This window comes from Quercus lobata, chromosome 7 (genome assembly GCF_001633185.2).
Source record: "Quercus lobata isolate SW786 chromosome 7, ValleyOak3.0 Primary Assembly, whole genome shotgun sequence".
NCBI lineage: Eukaryota > Viridiplantae > Streptophyta > Magnoliopsida > Fagales > Fagaceae > Quercus > Quercus lobata.
The window spans coordinates 4,100,769-4,113,823 of NC_044910.1; the positions used below are offsets into that span (position 1 = coordinate 4,100,769).

Genomic DNA, 13,055 nt, shown 5'->3' on the forward strand with positions numbered 1-13,055 from the left:
AGTAGTTGAAGTAGTAAAAGAAGACATGTCAATTAAGGAAGTAACAATGACTATGACTTTGAATAGCATTGAATGGAGGAAAAGAATACATGTAGCCGACCCTAATTAATTTGTTGTAGATCCATAGCCGACCCCAAGAGATTTGGGACTAAGGCTTTGTTGTTGTTGTTCACCTAAATAAATAAAAAGAAAAATAAATGATGGCTGCCCTCTTCCTATTGATCTTTCTAGAGAAAGTTAGTATTAATAATAACTGGCTTTATTTCTCTTGTTTTATTGGATACTTTGGCATCAAATTGTATTTATATGTCTTTATATACTTTCTATTATACCAAATAATGGCAAAGGCATCCCTCTCTCTCTCTCTTGGAGTTGTGGATCTGTGTTTCAAGTATATGGTGTTGATCTGTGATTGATGGTGTTGTCTCAAATTTGGTTGTCTTCTTAGTAACAACATAAAGCCAGATCTTAAGCTGAGTGGAAAGATAAAGGAAAATGCTAAATAAATAAATAAAGATTAATTTATCAATTGAATGATATATATAACCCAACATTGCACTGTCAGCAGCTTGTGAAGAATGACACTTGCAGTAGAGCCATATATACCGAGAAGGCTGTTGTTATCCTTATGAGACTGTACTTCCTGAAAAATTTCTGGCTCCCTCTCTTTAGTAATCATAGTATACTCAGAAGTGGGGTATTTAGTCGATGGATGACGCTCTCTAGTAGACCTTCTACCAACTATGTTCTACCAATGCTTGATTGTAGTTTTGGCTCCGGTAGATTCTTGTGTAGTTAGAATGTACAAAACCTCTCAGATCTCACAAAGACTAACATACAAGTCTTCTCCAAAGCCTTCAAAATGTGGCTAGGGTTTACCTTTTATATGTGGAGAAGTTTAGATGAAACCCTAAATGTTTTTGCGGGCTTGGGTCTGTTTAAAATTCTGCTTAAGAAACTAGACCTGCAATTTTTGATCGGTTGAGCCTAATTTTCAATCAGTCGAGCAAGGCAGAATCACACTCCCTTTTTCTGCAATCAGCTGGACTTGAATCTTGAAATAACCACTTCTAAGCATTGCCTAAAAACCTAGTCTAAACATGTTTTGTACTCAGTTTGCCAACACAAAACAAATATGATTCTAAATATTTAAATCTAAATCTTTATTAGAACCTAACAGAACCATTTCTGAAAATGTTGATAAATTTGAGTGAGTTTAGACTAATATTCTAAGAGATATATCCATGTGTATTATGAGTAATCATAAAAAATGATAAAATACTAGGATCCTGCCTCAATAAGGACTGAAATCAGACCCTAATAAATATTAGAGTGAGTGAGATTAAAAGGTGTAGAAGAAAACGAGTTATATTTATAGAGAGGTAAATTTGTTTGTTTTCCTAGATAGTAGGAGGTACAATCGAATTTTCAGTTGTATATAATTTGTAGCCAAGTTGCTTGTTTTTCATATATGCTAACTCAAAATCTCCTGCTCTGTTACTATGTTAAATTACTAATTGTCCCAAAAGTTTAAATTATTGAGATATGATAAATTTAATCATTCAACCACAATTCTATCACTCACTCTTACATTTGAGTCCAAACTCCTCTTAATAGGTAAGGTCCAACACATGAGATTTTAGCCTGTAACCTTGAAATGGAAGATTATCTAAATTCCAACACAATTGGGACTCTCTAATAGAATGAAATCATAAGTTTGTTGTACGTCATCGACTCATCAAGGGGAAGGGTGTAGAAGGTGAAGAACGTGAACACAATAATTTTAAGCAAACAAGCAATTTTTAAAACCAATTAAAGTTTGTAGTATTCCAACTAATATGTTGGTTATGCGCTTCAAAAGTAATAATATATGGTTCAACAACTCATAGTGATATAACAAACTTGAAACAAATTAAAAGAATTAAATATTATTGTTTTAATCATTTTAAAATGAAAAATAACAAATTTAGTGTCAATGTTTATAATAGTTAAAGATTAAGAAAGATAGTATATCATTGTTATATGACTTCGCTAAGGAACATATATTTCACTCTCTTAAGGGCGTTTCTTGCCACTGCAGGAGAATATTGACATGTACATCTAGTTAAATTACCGATTGTCCCAAAAGTTGAAACTATTGGAATATGATAAATTTAATAATTTAACCACATACTTCTAACATTCCCCCTCACGTGTGGGCTGAAACTACCTTTTAATAGGTGAGATCCAACATGTGGGAATTTAAATAGGAGGCAGAGGTAAGGAGACAAAGATCGAACTCAGGATCCCATACTTTGATACCTAGTTAAATTACCAATTGTCCCAAAAGTTTAAGCTATTGGGATATGGTAAATTTAATCTTTTAACTACATACTTCTAACACATCTTCAACTATGTAGCAAGTTTATCAACATACCATCTCAACTATGTAGCGAGTAATATACTCAAATAGAGTATATTACATCATAGTAAATTTTGTAAGTGCAGAATAATAAATTTATTTACATTTATAAAATACACCAACACAATATAGATTACCAACAACGTAGCTAGCTTTTCCACCCTATCTAGTATCATATATACATATTTTGCATGCGTGGGCGCTCACACACACGTGCGCGCGCGCACACACACACACACTCTCTCTCTCTCTCATCTAAACTAAGGGCATGTATGATATGCTGCAACAGGTTTTGTAATAGGATGACTAGTCTTGTGAAATAACCATTTGATTATTTGGTTGCAAATTTATTATAAGTAATAGTTATTCCTTAAATCGGGGAACAACTCTTTCTTTTTGAAAAGATTGTAATAATTATTCCTTAGTATGTACATGTAATAACTTTTAAAACTGATATATTTCCTAAATTTATACTTTCAATATGTACACAAAAATTATAAAATAAAAAGATAATCTCTCTCAAATTTAAAAAATATTCATTTTTAGGAAATAAAATGAACTAAATAAGATATTTCATAAATATAGATCTTGAGTTCTATTCCAATGTTACAATTAAATTTATGGTTTTAGTTATTCCTTTGCAACATCTTTTATTTCATGATTCTTAAAAAAAAAACATATTTTATTCTAGTAATAAAGATTACAATTCCTACTCCAGTTATCTTAAGAAAAACTGAGTTGGTACTTGGGTTGCTTGGTAGGTGAGAAGAGACCAAAATGTTTCTCAGTTTCCGCTGGACCCTTTTGGTCTTCATCGAACAGAGCAAACAAGTATGTTTCTAATGGTCCAGGCCTCTTCGGAGTGCCATTGTTCACATGACTAATCAAATTCTTGTAGTAAGTGCCTGCATTGTCAACTGTAGCTGCTACACCACCGTCGGATGGCCAACCAGTCTCTGTTACAATGACAGTCAAATTGGCCGCACCAATCTTCTCAAGAGCAGAATAGAGAGAATCCAATCATTGCATCAAAGGGATTTTGGTACCCTAAGTTACCATCTTGTACCACAACCCCTGATGAATTTAATAAGGCATAATCAAGCTTAATGTCTGTTGGGTCACTTAAGTAAGCAAAATATGGGTACACATTGGCAAGAAGTGGTGCCTTAGTGCTCGCTAGGAAGCTAGCGATTGCATTTATGTATGCACTTGCATTGTCACTAAAAGAGCCTGAAGATGGAGGGTAAGTATTGCCCATCAATGACATGTCTATTACTGTTGAAACTTTGATTTGGGTTGGAAAATTAGAAGATGTAACTGCATTGTATAAGTTTTGCATGGCTGGTCCAACATATTGGGCTAATGGATCACTGGGTTATTTCATTCCCAGCAGCAATGTAACTAATATTGACATCAGGCAAGTAGGGTTTTATGTTTGTTTGCACCCAATCATTTGCAGCTGCAGGACTAGTGGCAAGGCCTTGAAGGTCATTGTTGACAACTCCAACAATGACCGATATGCCGGATCCTTTTAGGACTTGGAGGGTTGCTTGATTTGGATCGAAAATCCTCATTTTCCCTATGCCACTTGTTTTGTATAGGGCTATTACTTCAGTTGCAGGTGGTAAATCATCGGCAATTGTTCCATAATTTACACCTATAGATCGTACAACTACAACAAATGGCACCAAGATAATAAACAAGTTAATTAACACCAAAGATAAATTTGTTTGACGGAAATGTATAGGTATCCAATGGAGCTGCAACAAATAGAATCAAGATAAAAAAAAACTAGTTATATTTAACACCAATGGTAAATTTGTTTACGGAAATGTATAGAGCTTGGTTGATATGCAAGCTCATACAAAAGTTTTTAGTGTTTAAGCACTGGAAATTGTAGCCAAAAAAAGAAAAGTGTTTGACAGGAGTGTTTGAGTCACTCTATTCAATTTAGGATGTTTAAAACACTGTATTTTTTTTTTTTTGAGAAACAAATACACACACAAGGAGAGGGAAAGATGTTCTAACATAAAGGCAAACTACAACTCCACTCAAAAGCCATGGTAACTTTTAAAAATACATTCAAAGTAGTTTTTAGTTTTTGAGTAATATTGCTCAATAACATTGTTGTAAATATTTTGAAAATCATGAGACCTACTGATAAGACTACACACATACTTTTTCTTTTCTCTAACCTACATGGCTCTCTCTCTCTCTTTTTTTTTTCCTTAAAAATTATGGGACCTACTAATAATTACCCACTTAAAAAAAAAAAAAAACACACTCATACCAAATATACATATTATATATATATATATATTTATATATTTGTTTATATTTTAAAATATGTTATCTGAAACATGGGATCAAACACATTTTTTGCATTATAGATACTTTAAATGTGTTTTTACAAAACCTTTTATACTACAGTTTTCACATCATTTTGAACAACAATTCTTGAGCACCACTACCAAATAGGTCCAAAGGTTTTTTTTTTTTAGAAGAAAATGTATAGGTATTTAGCGAATTAAAATCCTTTGGAGTTCTTAGGATAACATATGTACTTTACAAAATCTTATCTAATCCTTTGGAGTTCTTAGGATAACACATGTACTTTATAAAATCTTATCTATTTGTTTTTTTCCATATGATCAATAATTTAAATAGATACAAAACCTTTGGTTAAATAGTACTTAAGTTATAAAATCTAATCCTTTTATTTTAGAAAAGATAGATAAAATTGTAAGAGTTCCATAGTGGAGTTACCCTAAAACCACTAATAAAGGATTATAAATTTGTAATTATGTACGCAATAATTAGAAGTTTACAAAAACTTGGTAAAAACCATAGTTAGTAAGGAATGTGGGAGCAAAGAGCACTATGTTACTGTACTTTAAGAGTACCTAATAATTAGACAACAAATTACTAATATATTTAGAGTCATTTAGGAAATCTAAAAGAGTTCAGCTGGTTTCTTTGGCCTACGGATTTGTATAATTTTAATGACCATTAATTAAAAAACACAAAATTTCCCTTCTATCATATATATGTTACATCACAAAGAATACAATGCAAACTTGTATTCTAAGGCATCAAAAAGTAGTACTAATATAAGGCATGCGTAACTGTATTGTGAATGCATGCGCAATACAAATAAATAATACCATACAAACAACCAATCAGTCATACCTGATTTTCCTTGGCTTGTTATCAACAGCAGTAGCAATAAGGCAGCCATAACAGGTTTCTTACTTTAAAGCCAGGGTAGAAAAGGAGAATTGGTAACAGATTTTCATTTAAGATGTCTTTTTTTTTTTTTTTTTTTTTTTTTTTTTTTGAGGAAACAATTAAGATCTCTTTGGGTTACTATCTACACCCTATACCTCTCTATACATAATATATATATATATATATATATATATAGTTGAATGAAATTTGATAATTATGGAAATTATTAACAATTAGTTTTTTACTTAAATTTTGATAGGATTATAATGGAAAGTTTAAATATAGAATAAAGTAGAATTGTGATTGTAGACTCCAAAGACGGGCTTGCTGGGCCAAACTACTATTTGGGCTCACAATAAATTTATCTGGTGGGTCTAGGTATCCTACCTTGGGTTGTCCTAGGCTAAGGGACCCAATGAGGTCACTTTTCTCTCTTTCTTAATGTTATCTTCTCTCTATCTCACTCACTCTTTTCTTTCCTCATACTTGCATCCCTCAACTATCCATTCATTTCTCCTATTTATAGCCTTTGTTAATGGGATGATCATCATTATGTTCTCCCTTAGTGCAAAGAAAGGTCCAATGTCGATGAACTTAAGTGGATTTTTAGATATGAGTGGCTTTGGAAATGGTTCCCACTTCAGTTAATGTGTCCGGCAGCGGAGTTTCCTAAGGTTTTGCCGGGCACTTAAACAGCGATGTGACCGGGCAATGTGACCGATCATGTGAATAGCGCCCGGAAATGGTTTCCCAAGCATCCTGTGAGCGGGGCGTACGTAGTCCGCCCTTTAAGTGTCCGGACAACGCTCAATTCACATTGGTAGTTATTCATGGGTTTGGGTCGGGGCTCTTGTTGATGTGAAGGTTGGACCTTTGGCCTATATCATTGATTCATGGTCCAAGGCCCAATATGAACTTGGGCGTTAGGTGTCGTACAATAGCCCCCCCTTGATTCGTCCTCGGCCCCCGGGGACGAATCAAGGAGTCAGAGAGGCAGTGTTTTGCCCGAGAAGTCCAACGGATGTGCTTGGGTGGTTACAGCGGTTCATAAATGCACTCCTCAAAAGACGCGTCGCTTCAGACCCTGCGGCTGTGCTGTCATTATTACCTGGCGGTTCACAAACTGAGGTGCGCGTGTGGATTGCTCTGGACATCTCTAAGGTCACTTCCTTTTTACTTCATCATTGCTAATTAATGTCACTTATTGCACACCAACTGATGCTTTCCTTAGCTCCTATAAATAACTCATCTTAATCCATTTTCTCACTTTTCACTCTCTGTTACTCCGAAACTTCTCTCTATTGAGCATTCTCCTGCGCTCCAGTCCACTAACCCAGAATCCTCCTCTCCCTTAAAGCCAGAAGTAAGTCTTCTTCCCCTTTCCTTTGTTTTTATTTCCTTCCCCAGAGCCCTTTTTAATTTCTAGTCATAGGATGGGTTTTGCTTACCTCTTGAACGCCGGAGCTCCCTTAGCCGCCTTTAGGCAAGCCTTTAGCATCCCTGATGATGTGGAGTTGGCTTATTGTCACGAAAGTGAAATCGCCCTTCACAGAGGGGCAGGCACAACCTTTTTCCCACTGATGTCCGTCCTAGAAGGCGGGGTCAGGTTTCCCATAGACCCGCTTCTACTTAACACCTTTAGATACTACGGATTGAGTGCCGACCAACTTCCCCCCAACTTTTACCGGGTAGTGAGTTGCGTGGGTAGGCTGAACCAAACGTTCGGCTTGCAATTAGACCACCACGACGTAAACCACATGTACAGCCTTTGTGGAAAGAAGAAATCAAACTACTACTTAAAGACTAGAGATAACAGGGTACGACTGATTTCTTGTTTGCCGGACTCTAATAGGAATTCCGTCGAGGAATATATACAGGTGCGCGGCAATTGGTTTGCCGGTGACATCCCTCCCCCTTTGTCACGGCGCGAAGATGGTTCGTCCTAACCTTCAATTCCTCATGTTTCCTAAATTTGTAAATACTTTATTAACTCTAACCTTGATTTGTTTTCTTTTTGCTGCAGACGGTTCAGTGTTCACTCAGGATATCAGAACAGTTCACGTCCAGGATCTGAATTTTGTGCTAAGGTCCGAGATCTTCATGCACCGAGACGGGCAACTCCATGCTTCTCACCTCATTCTCGGCGTGGACCCGATGTACTCCACTTGGCAACCTTTCAACCAAGCCCTCATTGTAGACAGCCCACTTCTTTCTTATATAGATGTTCGGCACGCGAACTTCCTCCCCTCCAGCATTACTGTAGGCGATGCCCGAGACCTCGGCCCGCGGTATACCTATTTGGACGAACTCGCGCCTATAAGGGATGAATCAGCTGAAGCAACATCCAGACATCTCCGGGAACGTGCTCACGAGGCCGTTCAGCGTGAAGTCGTACCAGCCAAACCTGCGAATCCAATTCAAGTAGCCGCGCAAGAAGCCGCGGAGTCTAGTGACTCTTCCAGGATACATTTTGCTCCTGAAGACATGGTGACTAGAAGAACTTTGACTGTCAGCCGTTTCATCCCTGGGGTAAGCCAGGCCGTTCAGCAGCAGCCTCCACCTCAAAGGCGTGTCCCGGCTCCTCCCGCTCATCCTTCGCCTCCCCCTGCTCTCGGGCGGCAACGCAAGAGGCAAAGGCTTACCAATCAATCCTCAACCGGCCCGGGAGAGGGTCAAATCCAAACTCCCCTTCAACCTTCTCAGGGTATCACCACCCGGGAGCCGCCAGCCCAGGTTGGAACAAATATGGCCTCATCCTCCAGACCGGCGCAGCCATGGCAACCAACGCACGAGTTAGACAGCACGGGTTAGACAGAAGGGGGAAGGGGGCCATGTTGCCCAAAGCTTGGTCCACGGTCTCCTCCTGCCCAAGGATGTGAGCGCATTTGCTTATGGGACTGATGAGTCTATGGGGAGAAGACTCCAATGGCACACCATCGCGGTAAGTCCTCTTCCTTTGCACTCTTATTATTATCATTTTCCTTCTGTACACATCCTTATATTTTTGTATTCGTTGTAACTTCAATTTGCCGTGCGTGAATAATATTGTCTTTAACAGGCCATCTAGCTAGCCCATATACTAAATGAGAGGGTGAAGGATCTTATCGAGGAGGTTGATCGAGAGAAAATCGGTAAGGAAGAGGCTATGAAAGCGGCTAAGGAGAAAACAAAAATTGCCGAATCTGCCGAGAAGAGGGTTGCTGTTGCGGAGAAATCCCGAGCTTCGGCAGAGAAGAAATCGGCGGAGCTGGTGATGCGGCAGAATGAAACGGAAGTGAAGCTGGCCGAAACAGCAAGCTTGAACTCCACTCTGTCCAAAGAGGTTACTGATCTGCGGGCGGCCCTTGAAGCTTGTGAGAGTAAGTGGTATGATGAGGGGTTTGCCAACGCCGAGAAGAGTGTGGAGCCGATGGTAATGCAAGCTCGGCAGCTATCTTTCCGGGAGGGCTGGATGGCTGCTCTACAGGCCCCAGGGGTGCCTGAGGACTCCCCTCTTAGGGACCCTGGTCAGATCCCCGTTCCAGTCTCTGTCCCTGTCGCTCAGAACCAAACCGGTCCAAACGAAGAGAAGGAGACGGACAGCTTGAGGGAGCTGGTGGAGCAGATTGATGCCCACGTGGAGATGATCGGGGCAGAAGTAACCAGCAACCCTCCCACTGAAGGCCCTCAAGGTGAAGATGTCCATTCCTAGCCTCCCGTACCCAAGCACCACTTCGCCGAGATGACCTCCGAGATGCAGCCCATGGATCTTTCTTCCTAATTGCCAAACCTGCTTTAATTTTCTTCTATTCGCTTTTATTCTTACAGTTTTTATTTAATTTCGAGTTGGTTTGCCCATGTCGCTAGGTTATGGCGATTAGACAATTATTTCCTGGTTTCAAACAGTTTGCTCGATTTCTGAATTTGAATCTCAATATCACCGGGTTTTGGTGATGAAAAAATTGATTTATCATGCTTGATTTCAAATTTGTGTTATTTGCCGATCAATTGTGATAATGCATGTATATTTTCTCCTTCTTGTGTATGTTTCAAAGTTTCCACAAATGTATGCGCGGCTTTCCCTAGTTGGTTGATAGGGGTTGAACCGAGAAGTCAGATTATGCTCTCCGGAATTTCGAGTAATAGGAATTGAATCGAGAAGCAGGCTTCTGTCCTTAGACATGTTTTAGTAAGGTTTCCACTTGCTCGGTGATAAAAATCGAACCGAGAAGCAGGCTTCTGTCCTTAGACATGTTTTAGTAAGGTTTCCACCTGTTCGGTGATAGGAATCACCGAGAAGCAGGCTTCTGTCCTTAGACATGTTTTAGTAAGGTTTCCACCTACTTAGTGTTAGGAATCGAACCGAGAAGCAGGCTTCTGTCCTTAGACATGTTTTAGTAAGGTTTTCACCTGTTCGGTGATAGGAATCGAACCGAGAAGCAGGCTTTTGTCCTTAGACAAGTTTTTGAGCGGCTTGAATTTCCTTAGCTTCCCCCTTGTCCATCAACCGGACATAGTGAACAAAAAGAATTTGCTCAGCAAGAACGAACTAGTTGCATCTTTATTATATGAGTCAGTACAATATACATTTTTTCATGCATGGACGGTTAATGATAAAACTTCTTAAGATTATAAGCATTCCAAGGTCGGGGCAATGGTACTTCGTTCATGTCTTCAAGATAATACGCCCCCACGCCTGCAATAGCTGTGACTCTGTACGGTCCTTCCCAAGTTTGGGCTAGCTTCCTGGTATTTGAATCTTGCATGCTTCCTACTGCCTTTCTTAGTACCAGGTCTCCGGCGCTGAATTCTCTCACCCTTACACCTTGGTTGTAGCATTGGGCAAGCTTTTGTTGATACTCTACTAGCCTTATGGTTGCTGCTTCTCGATATTCTTCAAGTAAATCTAGGCGCTCCATCAACTGACCCTCGTTCTATTCCGTATTGAATTTTGAAACTCGTGCGCTACATAGGTTGACCTCGGCTGGTATCACGACTTCGGCCCCGTAAGTGAGGGAGAATGGGTTTCACCCGTGGATCTTCAAGGAGTTGTCTAGTATGCCCATAAAACATTGGGTAGTTCTTCAGCCTAGTTGCCCTTCGCTCCTTCCAGCCTTCGCTTCAAGCCGTTCACGATTACCTTGTTCACGGCCTCAGCCTGGCCATTGCCCTGGGGATACGCCGGAGTAGAGTACCTGTTCCTGATGCCGAGATTGCTGCAAAATTCGCGAAAACCTCGGCTGTCAAACTGCAGCCCGTTATCCGATATGAGGGAGTCCGGGACCCCGAACCTGGTGATTATATTCTTCCATACGAATTTCTTCACATCTATGTCCCGGATATTGGCCAAAGCCTCTGCCTCCGCCCATTTGGTGAAGTAATCAACGGCCACCAACACGAATCTTCGATTGCCCGTTGCTTGGGGAAATGACCCGAGTATGTCCAGCCCCCATTGTGCGAAGGGCTAAGGACTGCTAATCAGGTTCAAATACCCGACAGGCCGGTGTATCTGAGGGGCGTGCTTATGACACTGCTCACACTTCCAAACGTATTCCGCGGCGTCCTTTTGCATTTGGGGCCACCAGAATCCCTGAGTCATTGCCCGGTGTGCCAGTGACCGTCCCCCTACATGGCTGCCGCATACCCCTTCATGCAACTCGGCCAGAAGTTGGCCTACTTTCTTCGAGTGTAAGCATGATAGATATGGCCCTTCGAATGACCTACGATAGAGTTTCCGGTCTCCAGACAACCAATACTAGGCAGCCACCCTGCGGACCTTGTTGGCCTCCTTCTCATCGTCCGGAATCCAGTCATCAGCCAAGAAATCTATGATGGGGTCCATCCAGCTCGGTCCAAGTGTTACGACTACTGTGACTTCGACTCTCGTAGCCCCCTCATTTCCTACCACCTTAATGCTGGGCTAGGGGACGAGTTCCACTCTGATAAGCCGGGGAATATCCTTGGCAATTAAAGATGCCAGAGTGGCGAGAGAGTCAACATGTCTGTTCTGTGCTCGGGCCACTTGAATCACCTTCACCGTACAAAAGCCGTCCATGACCTGCTTCACCAAGTCTAAGTATGCTTTCATCCGAGGATCTCGAGCCTCAAAACTCCCTTGCACTTGGTTGACTATGAGTCTTGAATCCGAATAAATCTCTACATCCCGGGCCTCTAACCGTGAAACTGCCCTCAATTCGGAAAGCAAAGCTTCATAGTCTGCCTCATTGTTGGAGGCATTAGACCCTAACCTGAACGAATGCTCCAAGAGAATTCCCTCCGGGGTGATTATGACTACCCCGGCTCCGGCCCCTTTGGCGTTGGAAGCCCCATCCACATGTACCTTCCACGGGCGATGCTCCACCTGACAGACCATCTCCCCTTTAAAAGAGAATTCTGCTACAAAATCTGCTAATACCTGCCCCTTTACTGCACTTCTCGGCTTATACCTCACGTCGAATGCCCCAAGCCGTGTCCCCCATTTAGCTATTTGCCCCGTGAGATCAGATCTTTTCAACAATGATTGTAGGGGACGCTCGGTCAACACATTTACGGTATGAGCCTGGAAGGACTGAGGCAATTTCCTGGTAGCATGCACTAGGGCCAACACCAATTTCTCCAAGGGCAAATACCTGGTCTCGGCGTTGACTAGAGTCTTGCTGACATAATACACAGGCTGTTGTACTCCCTGGTCCCTTAAAAGCACGGCACTTACAGCATGTTCGGATACCGAGAGGTACATGAACAATTCCTCTCCGGGCTCTGGTGCACTCAACATCGATGCTCGCACTAAATACTCCTTAAGGTTCTGGAAAGCCTTTTCACATTCATCATCCTACTAAAACCCCTTCCGCTTTTTCAAAAGCTAATAAAAAGGACGGCAGCAATCTGAAAATTTTGAGATGAGCCGGTTGAGAGCGGCCAGCATCCCGGTCAATACCTGTACTTCTTTCGGGTTGCTCGGCAACCGGAGACGCTTCACGGCTTCTATTTGGTCGGGATTGACCTCTATCCCCCTGTTGGTGATCAAGTACCCCAAAAATTTGCCAGCCCCCACTCCAAAGGCGCATTTTTCTGCGTTAAGACGCAATCTGTGCTTTCGCAACACCTTGAACACTCCCCGGAGATCCTCTACATGCCAGACTTCTTGCTTGCTTTTTACCACCATATCGTCGATATACACTTCGATCGTATGCCCAATTTTATCCCGAAACATCCTCGTCACCATCCGTTGGTATGTCGCCCCGGCATTCTTTAGCCCAAAAGGCATCACGGTGTAATGATAATTAGCATCGGGGGATATGAACGCCGTTTTCTCCTGGTCTTCACCGGTCAGGGCAATCTGATGGTACCCTTGGAAGGCATATAGGAAGCTCATCCTCAGATGCCCGTAAGTGGCGTCCACTAATTGATTAATCTTTGGCATGGGGAATGGGTCCTTTGGGCATGC

At 41.1% G+C, this 13,055-nt stretch overlaps 1 protein-coding gene and 1 pseudogene across 5 annotated transcripts in view; one reads left to right on the top strand and one right to left on the bottom strand.

The window, feature by feature from the left end:
• LOC115953103 (putative disease resistance protein RGA4) overlaps nucleotides 1-13,055 on the top strand; it is an 80,102-nt gene that overhangs the window by 17,156 nt on the left and 49,891 nt on the right. The gene's annotated exons all lie outside the window — the stretch shown is intronic.
• LOC115951412 lies at nucleotides 3,125-6,783 on the bottom strand (annotated as a pseudogene).